Source organism: Oncorhynchus gorbuscha, linkage group LG04, assembly GCF_021184085.1.
Source record: "Oncorhynchus gorbuscha isolate QuinsamMale2020 ecotype Even-year linkage group LG04, OgorEven_v1.0, whole genome shotgun sequence".
Taxonomy (NCBI): domain Eukaryota; kingdom Metazoa; phylum Chordata; class Actinopteri; order Salmoniformes; family Salmonidae; genus Oncorhynchus; species Oncorhynchus gorbuscha.
The window spans coordinates 30,124,934-30,145,913 of record NC_060176.1 but is presented as its reverse complement, the minus strand read 5'-3'; the positions used below and the strand labels follow the sequence as shown (position 1 = coordinate 30,145,913).

At 41.6% G+C, this 20,980-nt stretch overlaps 1 pseudogene; it reads right to left on the bottom strand.

Annotated features, from left to right (window-relative positions):
- The window catches only part of LOC124033952, a 243,101-nt pseudogene that overhangs the window by 145,268 nt on the left and 76,853 nt on the right, over window positions 1-20,980 (bottom strand).

Sequence of the window (20,980 nt, the reverse complement as noted above, 5' to 3'; positions counted from 1 at the left end):
GGTCAGGTGCCACAAAGAGGAACAATTGGCTCAGAACAGGGCAGTATGGTTGGCCCTTAAAGGTACACAGGGAGCTACCATTAAGGATATGCATGTCAATCTCTCATGGCTTAAAGTTGAAGAGAACTTGACTTCATCACTACTTGTTTTTGTAAGAAGTGTTGACAAGCTGAATGCACCGAGCTGTCTGTTTAAACTACTAGCACACAGCTCGGTCACCCATGCATACCCCACAAGACAAGCCACCAGAGGTCTCTTCACAATCCCCAAGTCCAGAACAAACTATGGGAGGTGCACAGTACTACATACAGTAGATCCATGACTAAATGGAACTCTATTCAACATCAGGTAACACATGCAAGCAGTAGAATCTTATTTAAAAAACAGGTACAAATACACCTTATGGAACAGTGGGGAATGTGCAGAGACGCACACAAAGGTACAGACACACTGCATACACACACAAGCGCTAAAGTTATATGATGCACTGTTTTATATGTAATGTAAGTGCCTTAATGTGTTTGGATCCCAGGTAGAGTAGAGTAACTTCCAATAAAACCCACAGAGTGAAACCATATTTAAACCACCGTATTTTCAATTTATGTGGTTGGGCATCGTCGTGGTATGTGTGTGTATGCTTGTCGCAATTTTAATGCCAATGACACACCAGATTGGCTTTCCAAGAGGAGTTCAGTGTTCCTGAGGGGTCCAGTCTCGGTCCTGACTTAAATCTGATTGAAAATCCGAGACAAGGTTTGAATATCGCTGTCCATCAATGATCCCCAACCTGAATTAAGCAATTTTGACAAAACAATGGATATACAGTGGGGCAAAAAACTATTTAGTCAGCCACCAATTGTGCAAGTTCTCCCACTTAAAAAGATGGTAGAGGCCTGTAATTTTCATTATAGGTACACTTCAACTATGACAGACAAAATGAGAAACAAAAATACAGAAAATCACATTGTAGGATTTTCTATGAATTTATTTGCAAATTCCGCTTCCACTGGATGTTACCAGTCTTTGGAATTTGGTTGTTATTCATTTGTGCAATGAAGAAGTAGGCCAATTCGGAACTGGGGACACTTTTGTGAGTTGCGCAAGACTGTATTGAATACAGATTGCCCCGTCTACAATTTGATTGATTATTAACTTTTCAAAATACCTAAAGTTGCATTACAAAAGTAGTTTGAAAGATTTTGGCAAAGTTTATAGGCAACTTTTGAAATATTTTGTAGTGACGTTGTGTTTTTGTAAGCTGTTTTTTTCTGGATCAAACATGCTTTATAAATGGACATTTTGGATATATATGGACGGAATTAATCGAACAAAAGGACCAATTGTGATGTTTATGGGACATATTGGAGTGCCAACAAAAGAAGCTCGTCAAAGGTAATACATGTTTTATATTTTATTTCAGCATTTTGTGTAGCGCCTGCAGGGTTGAAATATGCTAGCTCCTTTGTTCACTGCTGGTGCAGATGGTGCAGGCTATCAGATAATAGCTTATTATGCTTTCGCCGAAAAGCATTTAAAAAATTTTAAAAGCTCTCTGTAATTTGCTCTGTTCATCTTTCCCTCGATCCTCACTAGTCTACCAGTCCCTGCCAGTAAAAAACATCTCCACAGCATGATGCTGCCACCAACATTCACCATAGGGATGGTGCCAGGTTTCCTCCAGACGTGATGCTTGGCATTCAGGTCAGAGAGTTCAATCTTGGTTTCATCAGACCAGAGAATCTTGTTTCTCATGGTCTGAGAGTCCTTTAGTAGGTGCCTTTTTGGCATACTCCAAGCAGGATGTCATGTGCCTTTTACTGAGGAGTGGCTTCCGTCTGGCCACTCTACCATCTAAAGATCTGAATTGTGGAGTGCTGCAGTGATGGTTGTACTTCTGGAAGGTTCTCCCATCTCCACAGAGGATCTCTGCACCTCTGTCAGAGTGACCATCGGATTCTTGGTCACCTCTCTGACTAAGGCCTTTCTCCCCCGATTGCTCTAGGAAGAGTCTTTGTGGTTCCAAATGTCTTCCATTTAATAATGATGGAGGCCATTGTGTTCTTGGGGACCTTCAATGCTGCATAAATGTTTTGGTACTCCCTCCAATCAAGTTCTAGAAAGGTCTCAAGGATTATCAATATAAACAGGATGCCCCTGAGCTCAATTTTGAACCTCATAGCAAAGGGTCTGAATACTTACCAACATAATTAGAGCAGTAAATACCCTTGGTATATGGTCTGAGATACCACAGCTTCATCCCAACCAATCAGCATTAAGGGCTCAAACCACCCTTTTTATAATTATAAACAGATAACACGAGTATGACAAAAAAAAACGATTTACTGGACTAATTATGTTGGTAACCAGTTTAGAATTGCAATAAGGCACCTCGGGGTTGGTGCTATATGGCCAATTTACCATGGCTAAGGACTGTATCCAGGCGCTTTGCGTTGCGTTGTCTGTAAGAACAGCCCTTAGCTGTTCTTACACACCCCCTCGTGCCTTATTGGTTAAATATACCACATATGATATACATGGTGAAACAAGCTATATAACAGTCTCAGTCTTAGCGTTTCCCTACATTCAGGCTGCAGTTACATGCCATGTCCAGTAGATGTCAGCGTTCGGCATAAGAGGCCTTGGAGTTTGTGATATTACGTCCTTAGTTTGAACCCAGTCATCAGATGGAAGAATCAATTCTAGGGGGGGGGTGTAGTGAACAGATGTAGAAAGACACCAGTGCTAAATTAGGAATGATGTATCAAAGTATAATTCGAAAGCCTACATAGATCCAAAGTAATTTATAGTATCAGGTTGACAGAGAGTGAGTGAAAGAGAGCCAGTGGGGGAACGAGGGAGAGAGCAAAGGAAACAGGCATTTCCGTAGCCCATGGGCAAGGCTCGTTTTCGGAGGATGAAAATGAATGCGTTTTGATGATAGATAACTGATAGGCTAACCTAGAGGGTTGTGTTTGATATGCTGACAGTGCCATGTTCCAGAGGAGAGACAGCACAGTACGTCAGGAAGTGTGACATTACCGCTGGCTAGAGCTGATAGCAATCAGAGTAGAACAGGAAGGGAGAGGGTCGAGGAGAGCTATCAACCGTCAGTACACACACATGCACACGCACATACACACATACAGGGAAAAAAATATGTGTGTGTACATGTGTGTGCCTGTGTGTGTTTTTCCCCAGCCTCTGTGTGTGTGTGTGTGTGTGTGTGTGTGTGTGTGTGTGTGTGTGTGTGTGTGTGTGTGTGTGTGTGTGTGTGTGTGTGTGTGTGTGTGTGTGTGTGTGTGTGTGTGTGTGTGTGTGTGTGTGTGTGTGTGTGTGTGTGTGTGTGTGTGTGTGTACCTGGTGGACTTCATGCCAGCCGTTTTCGTCCTGGCAGCAGACGGCGGCGTGTTCATATAGCAGCAACTCACAGCAGAACGGATCTCCTCCCACCATGGCTGTGTGATAGAGCGCCGTCAGACCCCGACTGTCCTTATAGTCTGGAGACAAACCAAGCTCCAACAGGGTCTGCAACACACACACATACACACAGATGCAGGCAGGCGCACACACATTGACATTAGATTTAAAATACACCTTATGGAACAGCGGGATTGTGAAGAGACACAAACACAGGCACAGACACATGCATACGGACACACGATAATACTGTACACACACGTCAACATGGATTTTGTGTTGTAGATATGTGGTAGTAGAGTAGGGGCCTGAGGGCACACACTTAATGTGTTGTGAAATCTGTTGTGAATGTATTGTAATGTTTTTCAAATATAAACTGCCTTCATTTTGCTGGATCCCAGGAAGAGTAGCAGCTATAATGGGGATCCATAATAAATACAAATACAATACTTATCAATACAAGGTATGGGTAAGCTTAAGAGTGGCAGTGTTAATGTTGTGTGTGTTCATGTGCATGTGAGTATGCATGCGTGAGTTGGTGTGTGTGTGTCCGTACCATCAGAGTAACCTGGTTCTTGGACCTAGCAGCTTTGTGTAGGGCCGTCATGCCATCTTTGGCCCTGAAGTCCAGGTGAGCCCCTCCATTCTTCAGAACCTTTATAATCTCCACCACGTTATCCAGGTGGGCCGCAAATGTCAGGGGGGTCTCTGTAGAATGACATGGACAGGATAAAGTGTAGACCATGGGTCTCTACCTTATTTTGCCTGAGGCCACATTCTGTTAGACTGATCCAACATGATGACCGCTGCACTCTCATTTAGTTTCAGAATGGAAGCTTGATCGTTTACGATGGTCGAATGAGGTTAACATTCTCTCGGTCCATCGTTTTTCCCCTTCATTTTCAACAATTATGATGTTGTCTTACAGTAGCTTTCATTTTGGTGATTCTGAACGGGATGGACACAGTGAACAGACTGTTTGTGAGTACGGTTAGAACACCACAGACAAATTAGAAGAGAACAGAACAGAGAAGAAAGGGACCAAAGATGGATCAGAGCACAGAATGCAACATATCATAGGAACACAGTCGGAATGGAACAGAAACAGAACAGAAAACAGACTAAATGGAACCATAAAGGAATTATAGGCCATAGAGGCAGTGGTGGAAAAAGTCCCGAATTGTCATACTTGAGTAAAAATAAAGATGCCTTAACAGAGAATTACTCAAGTAAAAGTCACCCAGTGAATTCCTACTTGAGTAAAAGTCTATAAGTATTTGGTTTTAAACATACTTAAGTATCAAAATTAAATGTAATTGCTAAAATATTATTAAGTATCAAAAGTAAAAGTAAAAATGTAAATTATTTCAAATTCCTTATATTCAGCAAACCTGACGCACCATTTTACTTGTATTTATTTTATTTACGGATAGCCAGGGGCACACTCCAACACTCACACATCATTTACAAATGAAGCATGTGTTTAGTGAGTCCACCAGTTCAGAGGCAGTAGGGATGACCAGGGATGTTTTCTTGATAAGTGTGTGAATTAGAAATTTTCCTGACCTGCTAAGCATTCAAAATGTAATGAAAACTTTTGGGTGTCAGGAAAGACATATGGAGTAAAAAGTACATACTTTTCTTTAGGAATGTAGTGAATTAAAAGTAAAAGTTGTCAAAAATATGAAGAGCAAAGTAAAGTACAAATATCCCCAAAAACTACTTAAGTAGTATTTCCAAGTATTTGTACTTACACCACTGCATAGAGGAACCACAACACAGACACAACAGACAACGAAACGGAAAAGAACAGCAAACAGAAAAGATCAGAACAGACAACAGAACAGAACAGGACAAGACAGAACAGACAAGAGAACAGACAACAGAACAGAAAAGAACAGACCACAGAACAGAACAGGACAAGACAGAACAGACAAGATAACAGACAACAGAACAGAAAAGAACAGACCACAGAACAGAACAGGACAAGACAGAACAGACAAGATAACAGACAACAGAACAGAAAAGAACAGACCACAGAACAGAACAGGACAAGACAGAACAGACAAGATAACAGACAACAGAACAGAAAAAAACAGACCACAGAACAGAACATAGACAGGGAGAGAATAATGTGCATCAATTAAACTCAGATCAGCAGTGATGGTGACAACACCGTCCATTACTCTGTGCTTACACAGACATATTTTCTCAGGAATCGAAGTGGTTCTCCACTGTCAGTGTTATTCATCATCCGACCGCCGCAGTCACACGAAATGCATCCACACTCGGCCACTCATCCATCTACACTGTTGTCCGTCCATTGGTCAATAAGTGGATTTCTACTGGCAGTGGCACTGACACATTGGTTAAAGATCCAATGTAGTCATTTTCATTTATCTGAATAGAGTGGGAACATTTATCTGAATAGAGTTGGAACATTTATCTGAATAGAGTGGGAACATTTATCTGAATAGAGTTGGAACATTTATCTGAATAGAGTGGGAACATTTATCTGAATAGAGTTGGAACATTTATCTGAATAGAGTGGGAACATTTATCTGAATAGAGTTGGAACATTTATCTGAATAGAGCGGGAACATTTATCTGAATAGAGTGTAAACATTTATCTGAATAGAGTTGGAACATTTATCTGAATAGAGTGGGAACATTTATCTGAATAGAGTGGAAACATTTATCTGAATAGAGTTGGAACATTTATCTGAATAGAGTGGGAACATTTATCTGAATAGAGTGGAAACATTTATCTGAATAGAGCGGGAACATTTATTTGTATAGGGCGGGAACATTTATCTGAATAGAGTGGGAACACTTATCTGAATAGAGCGGGAACATTTATCTGAATAGAGTGGGAACATTTATCTGAATAGAGCGGGAACATTTATCTGAATAGAGTGGGAACAGTTATCTGAATAGAGTGGGAACATTTATCTGAATAGAGTGGGAACATTTATCTCAATAGAGTGGGAACATTTATCTGAATAGAGAGGGAACATTTATCTGAATAGAGTGGGAACAGTTATCTGAATAGAGTGGGAACATTTATCTGAATAGAGTGGGAACATTTATCTGAATAGAGCGGGAACAGTTATCTGAATAGAGTGGGAACATTTATCTGAATAGAGTGGGAACAGTTATCTGAATAGAGTGGGAACATTTATCTGAATAGAGTGGGAACACTTATCTGAATAGAGTGTAGAACATTTATCTCAATAGAGTGGGAACATTTATCTCAATAGAGTGGGAACATTTATCTCAATAGAGTGGAAACATTTGCCATATCACGCAACCATTGTTTTGTGACAAAAACAATCAGCAGAATTGAAAATGTGATGGAAACCCACTTAACTTGTATTTTTCATTCAAGACACGGAATTTAACGGCAAAAGTTATTTCTAAGTGCAACACATATACGCACAGCCTTTGATCCGCAAAAAGTCAGTTTGATGAAAACACTTCTCTGGTGGAAAATGCCCCTATTGTTTTATGCAGATCATTTTTTCTATTTGCTTGAAAATCTGTCACAAATGGGATGGAAACCTGTGATTGTTTTTCAATTAAAATGGTCAAAAAGACACAAAAATAGCTTCTTAGCAAAGAGCAATTTTTCAAGCAAAACTGAAAACTAGCTGTTATTGGCAGAGGTTTGGAAATATCTTACACTAAAAGAGCACCCACTGTTTCTAGGCCGGCATTGAAAATAAGAATTTGGTCTTAACTGACTTGCCCAGTTAAATAAAGATAAAATAAATGTAAAACAAAAAAATATCCTATGAAGCATCATTGAACTGGCATTATGTACCGCCAGAATGTACTCCAACGCTCTAAGCATAAATTAACAAACACAGGAGGGTATTTTGGGGCTAAAAGGGGGGTTAGTCGAGATTTTAAGGCAATCTGTGAAGCTATTAGGGGCATTAGGACTGTAAGGGTTCTAAAGATTTTCACGAGTTAGTTAGAGGTATTGCGGCATTTTAAGAGCTGGGGACACAGTCAGCATTGTGTGAATAAAGTACTGGACAAGCTGGATAAATGCAGAGCAAATGCAGCCTTTCAGTTAAGACTTATTAAAGAAGAACCTAAAGGAAACCGGTGTTAGGGCTTGTAGCAGGGAAATTGAGGGGTTTTTAATGGGATATAAGTGCTAATGGTAGATTAAGCCTTATTGCTGGGAGATTGAGGGATAAGAGCAGCTTGTAGAATAGCGCTCAATTATAGAGCTCTGGCTCACTATTGATTTTGGTTGTAGAAGTGCACACACAGACATGGACATAGGCATAGTCAGGCACACACACACACACACACACACACACACACACACACACACACACACACACACACACACACACACACACACACACACACACACACACACACACACACACACACACACACACACACACACACACACACACACACACACACACACACACACGTTCTGTTGTAAATCCCAAGCTAATTACATCACAATTACATAGGGCTCAGATGTAGGCCGACACAAATTGACCCCCAAAAATGTACCACCCACTGTGTCGCCCAGAACATCGTCTCATACAACTATGTTCTATTCCATATTCCATATTCATTTGAATTGTTTCAATTCATTTCAAGATCTCACAGAGGAATTGGTATCTTTGTATACCTGTCTTAAAAGTGCAATGTGTTATTGCTCCATCAATTAAAAAAAAACAACTTTTGAATGATTTATATATAGCCATTGATTCTTGAAGAACCCCATCAGAAACCACAATATAAGCTTGTTTTACTCCATTGTTTGTAAGAACGTAATTGTAAACGAACACGGTTTACAATTATGACATGGTTAAAACATGGTTGGCCTCCCGAGTGGCGCAGCGTCTAAGGCACTGCATCTCAGAGATCAGTACCATTAGCATAGGGGAGAGTGGCCATAGGCCTCCCTGTGTGGTGTACACAGAGTTAGCGACAAAGGATAAGAACAGGGTAAGAGGGAGCAGAGGTGAACAGACAGAGCTTAGAAAAATGTATATATACTCTATTAGAACTGCGCAAACTATCTTGTTAGCTCTGTGATTATGTCAAACCACCCGTGTTCATGATCTGTGTGTTTGTGCATGTGTGTGTGTATTATTACCACCGGTTTCTGTATCCTGGTAGTTGGGGTCCAGTCCTCTCTCCAGCAGCCTAGATACTTTCTCCACCTGATGGTGCTGGATGAGGTCCATAAATTTTCTCAAGTTGGCCTGGAGATGGAGAATATGAGAGAGAGAGAGAGAGAGAGAGAGAGAGAGAGAGAGAGAGAGAGAGAGAGAGAGAGAGAGAGAGAGAGAGAGAGAGAGAGAGAGAGAGAGAGAGAATATGAGAGAGAGAATATGAGAGAGAGAGAGAGAGAGAGAGTGTGTGTGTGTGTGTGTGTGTGTGTGTGTGTGTGTGTGTGTGTGTGTGTGTGTGTGTGTGTGTGTGTGTGTGTGTGTGTGTGTGTGTGTGTGTGTGTGTGTGTGTGTGTGTGTGTGTGTGTGTGTGTGTGTGTGTGTGTGTGTGTGTGAGAGCAGGTCAGAGATATGAAGGTTAGAAAAAAAAAAAAAAAGAGAGAAGGGGAGAGAAAAACAGGGACAGAAGAGGAGGCAGAGAGAACAAAAGAAAGAGCGATAGATTGAATGATTGGGGTGTGCTGATTGGAGCACAGAGTACACAATGGGATGAGTGTTCTCATCTGCTTTCCAGGGCAGATATAAATAGATAAGAGAACAGCTCCCTAAACACTATAGGAAGAGAGGAGAGGAGGAAGGGAGGAGGAAGAATGAGGAGAACAGGATGATGATGAACATATGGAGAAGTAGATGAGGGAGGGAGGGAGGGAGGGAGGGAGGGAGGGAGGGAGGGAGGGAGGGAGGGAGGGAGGGAGGGAGGGAGGGAGGGAGGGAGGGAGGGAGGAGCAGAACATAGTAGGGGGTGGACCTGTATACACCTCATCTGCGTCATCAGAGTCTATCTATATGTGTCAGAAATACAGTACATGGAGCTGTACACCAGTATAGAGACCAGCATGTGCTCTCTTCCCACCCTCTCTTTAGATCACCCTCCCTTTGCTTTCCATCAGATACTGCTCTCTCATTTCAGTGATTCTTTATTGGCACATAATACAAAGGTGTGTATTGCCTTAGCATAAATTTATGTATAATAACATAATTAGAATTATTATATATCATGTATTCATAATTCTTTCCTCATACAGTCAGTGAACATTTACCAGCGGAAGATATGCAAAGTGCGTATTCTGTGTGAGCACATGCACAATGATCCAGGTTAAGTGGGCACAGGCGAGACATGAAATATACGTCCATTGAATAATTTACAGGCCAATTCCACCTTTGCCACGGCATCCTGACTCGACTCGCCAACAGATAATGGACCACAATTACGAACTTGTCTCTCACACTTCTATGAAGGTTGTTGGCCTAATGGACTTGTATAATGCCACCCACGACCTTGGTAACAGCACCTTAGAATTGTATCCACATTTTTTGGTTGCTTTCTTCCACCTTCTACTGGTTCAATTTCAGACTGCTGCGAAACCTTGTGTAATTGAGTGTGGTTATAAGGTGTGAAATGCCAGTGTTGGACGTGGCATTTAAAAGGTACGAGACAGGTTCCCATCACTCTCCCTGTCGTTATCTCCTCTCTCTCTTCTCTCTCACACACACACACACACACACACACACACACACACACACACACACACACACACACACACACACACACACACACACACACACACACACACACACACACACACACACACACACACACACACACACACACACACACACACACACACACACACACAATTAAGGGTGAGCTGCTCCAGTCCTAACCCAAAAATGTCACCTGTCAGGAGGCAGAGAGAGAGCCCAGGTGGACTGGTCCCCCCACAACAAGGGATCTTAGGGCAACACACCTCAACAAACATCCCCTAAAACAGGGGTTTTCAGTTGCAGATATGGGCCTTCCCGGGTTGAACATTTTTGCTCCAGCTCAACACAATCAAAGCTAATAATGTATTCTGAAAACTGAGTGCGTACTGTAGGTGGCACTAATTTAACTCTATACAGTACATGATTGAACTACGCAAGGCATTTATTATCAGTTTAATAAGTTAATGGTGCCATCGGGCTCTCTGTGGTTGAGCAAATAACGACCAACCTCCTCTCTCCATATCACCATCTTCTTGCCTGACTCTTACGGAAAGTAAAGAGTAGACATGCGGACAGGAGAGCATAGAGTAGAGAGAGACATGCAGGCAGGACACTAGAGAGAGACTACAGAGGCTCACAGTGATAACAGCTGACATAATTGAAGATGTTTGGGTGTCTGTGTGTTGCCAGTGAGATAAAGTGACACTCCAGCATCTCTGACACTCCCAACAGTGTGCGTTTGTGTTTGTGTGAGTGCATGTGTGCAGTAAGACCCCAGCTGGTTGTTAGGAGAGAGTGTGACGTTTGTCCACACCACTCACCTTGGTGTGAAGTTTGGCAATCTGCTTCTCTTCCACATGGGTCTGCCTGTAGACTCGGCTCTTGTAGCGGAACTGTGGAAGAGAGGATAGAGAAAAAAAATAGGATTTGGGTCAGTCAGATATGTATGACATGGTGTCATGTAGCAATGACAGTTTTTCTCATTGGATGAGAAGGTAATAGTCTCCCTAGAGACGCCATGCTAATTGGTTGGGACTCGGAAGTAAAACTCTTTCAAAAAGTCACCTCTTTCTTTATTAATTTACCGATTTAATTAATCAGAAGCCACTGCCAGATTTCTGGATAGGGCTGCGCTCAGAGTTTCTTGCCTTGGCAAATCGCTCTGTTAAGACACTGGTGCCCTTTGCAACCACATACCTATGTGAGAGTGGATTCTCGGCCCTCACTAGCATGAAAACTAAATACAGGCACAGACTGTGTGTGGAAAATGATTTAAGACTGAGACTCTCTCCAATGCAACCCAACATTGCAGAGTCATGTGCATCCTTTCAAGCACACCCTTGTCATTAACCTGTGGTGAGCTATTCACAATTTTTGATGAACAAATAAGGTTTTATATGTAAGATGGCTAAATAAAGAGAAACATTTGAATTATTATTATATTATAATTTGTGCACTGGTCCTATAAAAGCTCTTTGTCACTTCCCACGAGCCGAGTTGTGACACAAACTCACACTCATTCTCATGTTTAATAAATGTTTTGTATAGTGTGTGTGGCAGACTTACAATGATGGCAAAAACAACATTTGAGAGTGCGCTGACCCTGGTGCAAGAAGGGGTACGCAGCTGGAGGTTGAATGTTTGAAGGGGTATGGGACTATAAAAAGTTTGGGAACCACTGCTGTAGAGCTTAGAGAGGACCTCATGTCAAATATTGTTGAAGTAATATGGCTACAGGTTCACCTGCCTCACCTAAAGCCTATTATTTTGGGAAGTTGCTACAGACCACCAAGTTCTAACAGTCAGTATCTGGATAATATGTGTGAAATGTTTGATAATGTATGTGATATCAACAGAGAGGTATATTTTCTGGGTGACCTAAATATTGACTGGCTTTCATCAAGCTATCCACTCAAGAAAAAGCTTCAAACTGTAACCAGTGCCTGCAACCTGGTTCAGGTTATCAGTCAACCTACAAGTGTATTTACAAACAGCACAGGAATGAAATCATCAACATGTACTGATCACATCTTTACTAATGCTCTAGAAATTTGCTTTAAAGCAGTATCCAAAACCATTGGATGTAGTGATCATAATATAGTAGCCATGTCTAGGAAAACCAAGTTCCAAAGACTGGGCCTAATATAGTGTATAAGAGGTCATACAATAAGTTCTGTGATGATCCCTACGTTGAAGATGTAAATAATATTTTCTGGTCTTTGGTGTGTAATGAGGTGCAACCAGACGCTGCACTTGACACATTTCTGAAATAGCTTTTTCCAGTTACTAATAAGCATGCACCAATTAAGAACATTTCTGTAAAAACTGTTAGATCCCCGTGGATTGATGAGGAATTTAAAAATGGTATGAATGAGAGGCATGAGGCAAAATGAATGGAAAATAAGTCGATTGGCAAACGTACTGTAAATTGAGCAATCATGTGACTAAACTGAACAAAAAGAAGAAACTGTACTATGAAACTGTAAGGGCTTTCTTCTGTGGACGAAGGACAGGACCAAAGCGCAGCGTGGTTAGTGTTCATCATGTTTAATAAGGACGATAAATGTGAACACTACAAAATAACAAATGTGAAAAAAAACAGTTCTGTCTAGTGCAGACACACAAAGACAGAAGACAACCACCCACAAAACCCAACACAAAACAGGCTACCTAAATATGGTCCCCAATCAGAGACAATGACTAACACCTGCCTCTGATTGAGAACCATATCAGGCCAAACATAGAAATGGGAAAACTAGACACACAACATAGAATGTCCACTCAGCTCACGTCCTGACCAAGACTAAAACAAAGAAAACACAAAAGAACTATGGTCAGAACGTGACAGAAACAAAGATACATTATATAAAGAATGATAATAAAAAGCTTTGGAGCACCTTAAATAATTTTTTGCAAAAAGGCAAACTTGGCTCCATCTTTCATTGAATCAGATGGCTGATTCATCACGAAACCCACCAATATTGTTTTTTTAATGGCAAGATTAGCACATTTAGGCATGACATACAAACAACAAATTCTGAACCTACACATCCATGCATAACTGAAACAAATTATGAAAGACAAGCACTGTAATTTTGAATTCCATAAAGTGAGTGTGGAAGAGGTGAATTAATAATTGTTGTCTATCAAAAAAGACAAGCCACCTGGGTCTGACAACTTGGATGGAAAATGACTGAGGATGATTGCGGACGATATTGCCACTCCTATTTGCCATCTCATCAATCTAAGCCTACAGGAAGTGTGTGCCCTCAGGCCTGGAGGGAAGCAAAAGTCATTCTGCGACCCAGGAATAGCAAAACACCCTTTACTGGCTCTAACACCCGAACAATCCGCCTGCTACTAACCCTCGGTGAACTTCTGGAAAAAAATTGTGTTTGACCAGATACAATGCTATTTCACAGTACACAAATTAAAAATTGACTTTCAGCATGCTTATAGGGAGGGGCACTCAACATGTACAGCACTTACACAAATGACTGATGACTGGCTGATAATAAGACGACCGTGGGAGCTGTTTTGTTAGACTTCAGTGCAGCTTTTGACATTATCGATTAGAATCTGCTGCTGGAAGAAAAGTATAGTGTTATGGCTTTACATCTCCTGCTATATCGTGGATCTGAGAGTTATCTGTCTAACCAAACACAGAGGGTACTCTTTAATGGGAGCCTCTCCAACCTAATCCAGTTGTCTGGGCCCCTTACTTTTTCCAAACTTTACTAATGACCTGCCACTGGCACTGGGTAAAGCCTGTGTATCTACAGTATGTATGCCGATGACTCAACATTATACACGTTTGCTACCACAGCAATTGAAATCACTGCAATACTTAGCAAAGTTGAGCAGACTATAAACTGCTTGGTGTAACCCTGGATTTTAAACTGCCATGGTCAAAACATATTGATGAAATGGAAGCGAAGATGGGGAGAGGTCTGTCCGTAATAAAGTGTTGCTCTGATTTCTTGACTTTACTATCAACTAAACAAGACCTACAGGCCCTATTTTTGTCCCACCTGGACTACTGCTGAGTCATATGGTCAAGTGCCACAAAGAGGGACATAGGCAAATTACAATGAAGAGAGAGAGTGGAGAGATATGACTCAAGTAGCGAAGTGAACTATAAAAATGTACCTTATACACGGCATATCGCATTTAATAAACCAAACTTTGAAATATGCTTATAGAAGGTAAAGTAGAAACCTAAACCGGTCCGTGCATCAATACCAGTATAGCCCTAATCTCTCCTGGCTCAAAGTAGAGATTGACTGCACCACTACTTGTCTTTGTGAGAGGTATTGACATGTTAAAAGCAACGAACTGTCTGTTTGTACGACTAGCACACAGCTTGGACATACATGCATACTCCGCAAGACATACTACCTGGGGTCCCTTCATAGTGCCCAAGTCCAGGACAGACTCTGGAAAATGCACAATACTACACAGAGCCATGACTACATGGAACTCTATTCCACATCAAGTAACTCATGCAAGCATTACAATCAGACTTTAAAAAATGTATAAAACTACACCTTATGGAACAGCGCGGACTGCGAAGTGACACACGCATACGAACACAATTCTTCTACACACACGTATATTTTTGAATTGATTTCTAGTGTAATTATACTGCATTGGCAGCAGCTAATGGGGATCCATAATAAATAGAAATATCACACCTTTTTAAATACGTAACAACTTCAGTGATTGGCTGCCACTCTACCTCCAGAGCTGGAACTCCTTTGCTGATTGGCTGTGGGTATTCCAGGAGGAGGCGTTCCTCATCCAGGAACTTCCCATCACGTCCGTTCATGGCGGGCTGGAAGAGGCCATAGTTCAGCACATCCTTCAGACTCTGGCTCAATGTGCACAGGATCCTCTGCTTGGCAACCCACACAGTCGCGTTAGGGTTGAACCGCATACATTTCTGCGTGAGGGGTTTGGGTTGGGTTGGGAATAGGAGTGTTGAAAGGGGTAGGGTTAGAGAGGGGAAAAGTGAGAATCATGGTGAAAGAAAACAGGTCACAGACTTTCAGTTGCAGGCCAAGAGCCTGGGCATGAGCATTCCAATGCAAAACTTATACATACAAAATACTTAAAGGGATAGTTCACCCAAGTAAAAAAAATACACATTTGTTTCCTTAACCTGTAAGCAGTCTATGGACAAGGCATGACAGCAATCTATGCTTTGGTTTAGTTCCCCTGACACTGTTTCCACATGCTAACATTTCAACATTTATGGCACAAATCCCATTCAAGTCACGGGAATTGGTTGCTTAGAATGCTTAGAATTGGTTGCTCATCATGTCCAAATCATCCGAAAGTATCTAATATTGTTTCTGAAGCTCAACAAACTCACTTGTAGATAATTTGAAAAAATGCTAATATCATAACTTTAATGGGATTTGTGCCACAAATGCTAAAACATTAATCGTTGTCCCTGATTGAGAATCATACTTAGGTAGCCTGGTTTCACTTTTGAGTTGTGGTTGTTTATTTTCTGTTCTGTGTTTGGTTGCACCGTTCAGGACTGTTCATTTGTCGTGTATTGTTTTTGTTTCAGTATTCATTCTTTATTAAATTAAAAATGAATACTTACCACGCTGCACCTTGGTCCTCTCTTTCTCCCGACGACAATCGGTACACAGACTGCTTTCAGGGTAAGGAAACCAATATCATTTTGTAAAACATTGCCTATACAAACACATTTCCCACATCTTCTCTAAGGGCCACAACCTCAGCTATGGCGCAGGTACAGCATGACAGTCACACCACACCACCCAACTGACCCCTCTCCTGCACCCAGCCAGATTACATCCGAGCTGAACAAACAAACAATACAGCAGCATCTGCCAGACCTGGCTGAATCAGAGAGGATTATGGGCCACGGCCGTGGCATTCAGTGTTTGTTTTGTGTGTGTGTGTGTTTACCTCTGGATGTGCTGCTCAACTGGTGATAGTGGACCTGTGCCTGTGATAAAGACTGAGGATGATGAACACTCTGAACTCTACCCATAACACCCCCTGGCTGGCAGCAAGTAGGTGAGGAGGAGATGGAGGGATGGAGGGAAGGATAGTGTACAGGAACAGATGTCTGGCATCTGTCTGTGGAGAGATAATGGGCTGTTTCCACGTGGCTGAGGACCATTCCAACAGTACAGTATGTTACTTCGCTAGTAAATCTCCCATCATGTTACATTATACTCCAGCTTCATCATGAGTGCATCACAGAACAGTAAATCGAAAGGGTAAGTTTCATGAGAAACTTTGTTTTGTGGTCCTGTGTGGGTCAGTTGGTAAAACATGGCGCTTGCAACCCCAGGGTTGTGGGTTCAAATCAAATATCCAACAAACAAAAAAAGTCCCACAAGTACCAAAAAAAAAATGAAAATGTATGAACTCAATACTGTGTCGCTCTGGATAAGATTAATGCTAAATGACAAACATGTAATGAAACAGGGGAAACTTTATGAAATAGTGAGGTAGCTATTTGAAAGCCTCTCTGACAGTGAAATGGCTGAAATGGGTTTGAAGTGCAACCCGAGCAGGGGTGGTATAGAGATGGAAGAAGAGAAAGAAAAAACAGAGGCTGTTTGTCACTGGGAAATACATCAACATACATGTAATCCTCTCTTCAATTCTAAGGGCTTAATTGGGATGTTTGTTTACATTGCCAAAACAAGTGTAACTAACAACAAAAAATGTACAGTAAACATTACATTCACAAAAGATCCAAAAGAATGGAGACATTTCAAATGTCATATTATCGCTATATACAGTGTTGTAACGATGTGGAAATAGTTAAAGTACAAAAGAGAAAATAAATCAACTTAAATATGGGTTGTTTTTACAATAGTGTTTGTACTTCACTGGTTGCCTTTTTCTTCTCTCTCTCTCTCTCTCTCTCTCTCTCTCTCTCTCTCTCTCTCTCTCTCTCTCTCTCTCTCTCTCTCTCTCTCTCTCTCTCTCTCTCTCCTCTCTCTCTCTCTCTCTCTCTCTCTCTCTCTCTCTCTCTCTCTCTCTCTCTCTCTCTCTCTCTCTCTCTCCGACATGATAACACACACACACAGCCCACTGATGTTGCAGCTACAGTCACCAAGCGGTAAACCGTTCTTAACGAAATCCTCCAGTGGCCACCACAAGCCCATTCTAACATAATGAGTCAATTATGACTCAAAATTAACAAATGGTAATTTAACCTAATAAGTAAGTTAAGTCATTTGAATATATATGAGAGAGGAGGAACAGTTCATCCCAGTACTTTGATTTATTCAACACTATAGAGTACAAAACCGTCTCCTTTCAGAAGCTCTTATGTGGGTGGTCTTGTACTGTACTGTACTTATATGGGTGGTCTTGTACTGTACTGTACTTCTGTGGGTGGTCTTGTACTGTACTGTACTTATGTGGGTGGTCTTGTACTGTACTGTACTGTACTTATGTGGGTGGTCTTGTACTGTAAGTTAATTACATCACAATTGCATCAGGCTCAGGTGTAGGTCAACACAAATTGACCCCAAAGATTTCCACCCACTATGTGGCCCCACTCACCCCCTACCATAAACCCCCCCCTCTATACCTATCCCTAACCATAAAGAGTCATAACCGTTCCATAGTGGAACAACATGTTTCCCATTTATAGGAATGAACAAAGAGATAGAGACAAGATCAAGAGGAGAGACAGAGGGAGAAAGGGAGACAAAGAAACAGTTTAGAAGGCAGACAAAGAGACGAACAAAGAAAAAGTGAGAGATGGACATACTGTAAAAGCAGGAGAGTGTGGAGTAGTGGAGGGACATAAAAACAGGTGTTCATTGTAGCTGTTCTCTCTCTCTCTCCAATTCAAAGGGGCTTTATTGGCATGGGAAACATGCATTTACATTGCCAACGCAAGTGAAATAAACAAACAAAAGTGAGAAAACACTAACAAAAAATATTAAAATTTAACAGTAAATATTGCAATATCAATAAGGTTTAAAAAAATATAAAGACATTCAAATATTGGTAGTATTTACAATGTTGTTTGTGTCCCACTAGAGTGTTGTGATTGCCCACTGCAGTATTTAGCCTAACAGATATGGGAGTTTACAGTGCATTCAGAAAGTATTCAGACCCCTTGACTTTTTCCACATTTTGTTACATTACAGGTTTATTCTAAAAGTGATTAAATATATTTTTTTCCTCATCAATCTACACACAATATCCCATAATGATAAAATAAAAACAGGTTTTTAGATTTTTTTGGCACATTTAATTCGAATTAAAAACTGAAAAATAACATTTACTTGAGTATTCAGACACTTTACTCAGTACTTTCTTGAAGCACCTTTGGCAGCGTTAACAGCCTCGAGTCTTCTTGGGTATGAAGCAACAAGCTTGGCACACCTGTATTTGGGGAGTTTTCCCCATTCTCTGCAGATCCTCTCAAGCTCTGTCAGGTTGGATTGGGAGTGTCACTGCACAGCGATTTTCAGGACTCTCCAGAAATGTTTGATCGGGTCCAAGTCCGGGCTCTGCCTGGGCCACTTAAAGACATTCAGAGACTTGTCCCAAAGCCACTCCTGCGTTGTCTTGGCTATGTGCTTAGAGTTGTTGCAATTTTGGAAATGAACCTTCCCCACAGTCTGAGGTCCTGAGCACCAAGGTTTCATCAAGAATCTCTCTGCACTTTGCTCTGTTCATCTTTCACTCGTCTCCCAGTCCCTGCCGCTGGTGCAAGGCGTGATGCTTGGCATTCAGGCCAAATTGTTCAATCTTGGTTTCATCAGAAACCTCCTCCTCCACAGGGGAGATGGGAGAGCAAATGTTTGATTTGTTTTCAAATTCTTTGTGGTCTGTGTGATTTGTGGGAAATATGTATCTCTAATGTGGTCATACATTTGGCAGGAGGTTAGGAAGGGCAGTTCAGTTTCCACCTCATTTTGTGGGCAGTGGGCAGTGGGCACATGGCCTGTCTTCTCTCGAAAGCCAGGTCTGATGTGTGACCCTATCATGTGGTAACCTCTCTCAATAGCAAGGCTATGCTCACTGAGTCTGCACATGGTCAAGTATTTTCTTAATTTTGGCAAAGTCACAGTGGTCAGGTATTCCTCAGTATAACTCAGGTTCATAGGCGCATGATAACAGCATACAATAGCTGTACGATTGACAGGGGGCATTCAGGGGAGTTAGAGGGACATAAATTAGATTATTTACATTATGACTGCCAATGCCCTTGGGATAATGTACATTTGCAGCAGCACTACGACAACTCAGTGACACAATGGTAGGGATTATATGAGCAGGGCTCGGGACACTGATAAATGTGGTCTTATCAGTGTGGTCTGGATGTAGGTCCTCTTGGTGTGGGTCCTCTCGGCGTGGGTCCTCTAGGTGAAGGTGGGGGGCCTTGCTGGTCTGGGCGGGCTGTCCGATGCTCTGTTGCTCCTGTGTGAGGTGCTGGGGCTGCTTTTGTGGGTAATGTCTTTCAGGGTCCATGCAAAAGTAGGGACTGCTGGTTTGTAGAGGTGGATCTGGTCATAAAGGCTGTTCAAGTTCAGGATGGGGTACGCTGGGCCAGGTAAACATTTGGTTTTTGTCACGACTCCTACCGAAGGTGGCTCGCCTTCCTGTTCGGGTGGCGCTCGGCGCTCGGCGTCACCGGCCTACTAGCTGCCACTGATTCTCCCCCCCCCCCTTGTCTGTTTATTAGTTACACCTGTGTTTAGTTAGGTTAATTAGTTAGGCTTTATTATCCAGCCGGGCCGACCTGCTGGGTGTGCGGGATTGTTTGATGTGTACTCTTGTGCACGCCTGTAAGTCACGGTTTTACGTGTACGTGTGTTGTTCGGGACTGTTTAGTTGCCCTGTGTTTTGGAGCATTTGTTTGAGTGGCGTTGTTTTCACCTGTGTGGTGAATAAAGAAGTAGCGCTACTCTGAACTCTCTGTTTCCTGCGTCTGACATCTTCCTCCACTATACCCCGGGCATTACAGTTTTGAGGCACAGCCATGGGAAATGCTTGAGTTTACCCTCTGTATGGTAGCAGGGTGAATGTCTTTCGAAGTAGCAGGGTGGCAATAACCACTTGTGCGTTGGGGAAAGTGAAAGAAGCTTTTTCAATCACTCCCTTGAGTGCTGTGGCCACCCTTTCCTGCTGTGCACACTCTCGCTCTCTCTCTATCAATTCGTAGCCTAATGCTTGCTTTTTATCCTGCCTGCCAAGGAAGTCAAACGCATCAAAGGAATACCCACTATCCTGGACACATAGTCTGTTACGGAGAACTATTCCAATTCACATTGCTGTGGTAAAAAAAAAAAACATTTAGCCACTAAATAAATGAAAAATATTCAAAATTCGACAAAAATATGCCTTAGAACTAGGGAATCATATAGCAAATTCCTTCCAAATAATTGAAGTTCAGTGTTTCACATACATACATATTATTTACAATGAATTTGTATGACATGTATGAAATATCTATTACATAATTATGATGAATATTGAAATGAATATACATTCACACATGTCACTGGAACCCCCCAAATACCTCGACCAACAAATATCATCTAAAAACTCAATCTATCTGCTTTGAAAGCCACCAACATTCAATAGCACTAACGAGATCCATGAGATACCAGTTTGAAATGTCATCGTATAATGTCATGTGTTATGAAAGCGTGGGATTTAACATACAGTGAGATTTAAAGATGAACAATCCAATGTAATCTAAGTTCATGTGTTATGTCATGCTTCCTATGACAGTGTGGGTTCAACTAAGGGTTGGACGTACAGTTAGCCTTAAAAAAAATCATTCAATTCAATATGCAATCAATCTCTCTGCTCATGGACTGTATATCACTTACATCTCCCTA